The sequence below is a fragment of the Penaeus monodon genome, chromosome 30 (genome assembly GCF_015228065.2).
Source record: "Penaeus monodon isolate SGIC_2016 chromosome 30, NSTDA_Pmon_1, whole genome shotgun sequence".
NCBI lineage: Eukaryota > Metazoa > Arthropoda > Malacostraca > Decapoda > Penaeidae > Penaeus > Penaeus monodon.
Window position 1 is genome coordinate 21,357,351 of NC_051415.1, and position 2,601 is coordinate 21,359,951.

The following is a 2,601-nucleotide window of genomic DNA, read 5'->3' on the forward strand; positions in this document are numbered from 1 at the left end:
GGAAAATTCTGAGGCCATGTATATGCTGATAACTGTTGGATATAAGGGAACGGTAATGATGGTCCCTGAAGAGAGAGAAAAGCTCACCAAGGTCATCGTCTGTAAGTATCCCGTAATACTAGACCCCGAGTTCCTGTTAGACAATGACAGATTTGTTTGGGCGAAGCGGCACACCGTTCGAAGCGATGAGAGGAGCCAGATCATCGCGTTGGTGAGGGGAGAGGTTCCAGAAAGGGTCTTCGTTACGGGAGCGGGTTATAGGAGAGTGTCACCCTCTGTGGATGAGCCGGTAATGTGTATGAAGTGCTCCAGGTGGGGTCACAAGGCATGGAACTGTCAAGAAAACTCACGGTGCAGATTTTGCAACAAGAAACATTTATTCCAGGATCTTCGGCGAGAAGATCAACGCCGGAGAGGAAGTGAAGCCTCCAGTTGTGGGGAGGCTCCTAATACCGGATCCCTTGCATTCAGAGCGAGGACATAGCAGGAAATGGCTCAGTGGCACCCCATCTCCCAGGGAACGAACACGGGTTAGAATGGAAGGACATCGTCATCTGAACAAGCGAGATGTGAGGGAAGCAATGAAGTGATAACAGAGGAAGAAATGGGAAGAAGCAGGAAGGCTACAGAGGATGCTGGTGGCAAAAAAAAAACATCCATATATCGGACTGCACCAATGTTGTGAGTAGTGGACAGGCTAGTGAAGTGACTATAAGAAATGAATTGAGTCAAGAAGTACAAAAAATGTTTCGGCTTTTGGAGAACTTAGGAAAAAATAGAAGAGTAAGTGAAAGTTAGTGAAATAAACTACTGACAGACAATAAAGTTGGAGAAGAGAGGAAATAGGTAGAGACCAAGGTTCAATTTAGAAAACAGTGACAGTACATTTTTAAAATAAAAAGTAGGGAGAGAAAAATAAGCGAGAGCACTAAAAGAAAAAAATATATATATAAGAAATAACAAACATATTGAGCAAAATACAAAGATGCTGCAAAAGGAAAGACTTCTAAAAAATGGGAATCCATGCAACAGTTCTGGGCTTTCTTGAAGGCTGTACTAGAAAAGACTAATAAGTCTGTACGTAACGATATTAGATCAATGTATTTTAAGGATACTGCCTTAGAATATTTACGGCTTGCAACATAGAGTTTCAGTCATCCATTATTTTGTTTTAATAGATAATGTTGACATTATCACTCTTCAGGAAACGAGGGATGCAGATGAGATTATTTTCCAGACTTAATGGATATAAGGGGTTTCATCATAATTCAACAGAGCAGGTTAGAGGAGTGTCGACTTGTGTTAAAAAATCGATACTAGCAGATTTAATTGAATATCTAAAGAGTGCAGGGAATGGAAAGTGTTTGTGTAAAGGTGTATCAAAAAGGAGAACTTTACATTGCAAGCTTGTATATATCAGGTGGCTGCTTTGACTTATATTCAGTATCTGATTGTGTGCTTAATGAATCAACACTGGCTGTTGGCGATTTTAATGCCCAGCATCCAAGGTTGGAGAATAAGGGAAGAACAAATAACAATGGACTCAACCTAATCCAAATTTTGCAGGCTTTACCAAATGCAACATTAGGGAATAACAGTGCAACCCATATCAAGGGAAGAAGGCTGAATTATGCTTGCTTGATAAGCGGTCACGGAATTCAAAGTGACTGCGGGGTAGTTGAAGTCCTTCTGAGTGATCACTTTGCTTTATATATTAAGTTACCTTTAGGGCAAAGGCAGGTGACCTATATGAGGGAAAGGATAATTCTTAAATAAGAAGATACTGAAGTATTCAAACAAAATATGGATAACTGGTATAGAGATTAACGACCTGATAATGTACGCAAATGTAGAGACTGAAATTATCACAACCGAAAGTAACCAATAAGGTAATAAAATCTTAAGAAGAGGAACTCAAATGCTGAAGGTAGCCCATAAGGAGAGGGTTGTAGGTGGCAGGAGAGATGAAGACAGGCAAGAGCAAGGTACTGTAAGAATTTTAGAGAAACCATTGGAAATCGTAAGAATTTTAAGGGTATATGGCAAAATGTAAATAAAATTAGGGGGAAAGAATTAATATGATTAGTCATTCACATCCAAACAATGAAAAGGCAAATTAATTAAATACCTTTAGTACTCTTGCTCAGAAGATGGGATTAGTTGTGAAGGAAGAAAATTGAAATTTGGAATAAAATAAGGAGTAATGAATTACTTACTCTGAATGGGAAAATGTTGAAGTTGAATATGAATATAGATACTGTACACTGGGCTTACTCCTGCAAACAAGGATGCTGAAATTGATTATATAAACACTATGCAAAAAGCAAGAGCCCTTAAAAGCTCTAGTACGTGGGGAGAGAGAGGGAATGCCCATTGTAAGGAGGGTGTATCTGAGTACGAGCAGGTCGATTATTGACTATGCAGCGCCGGTCCTGTCTTTCGTTAGTAAAGGGAGAATAAGGAAACTTGAGGCCACGAGGGTTATTTTAGAATGCCCCAGGAACACAAGGGCTGACATCATGAGGAGAGCACAAAGGGTTACAGAGTACAGAACAACGAGTCAAGGAAATTAACTTGTAGCTATTCGATTCATGACAAGTA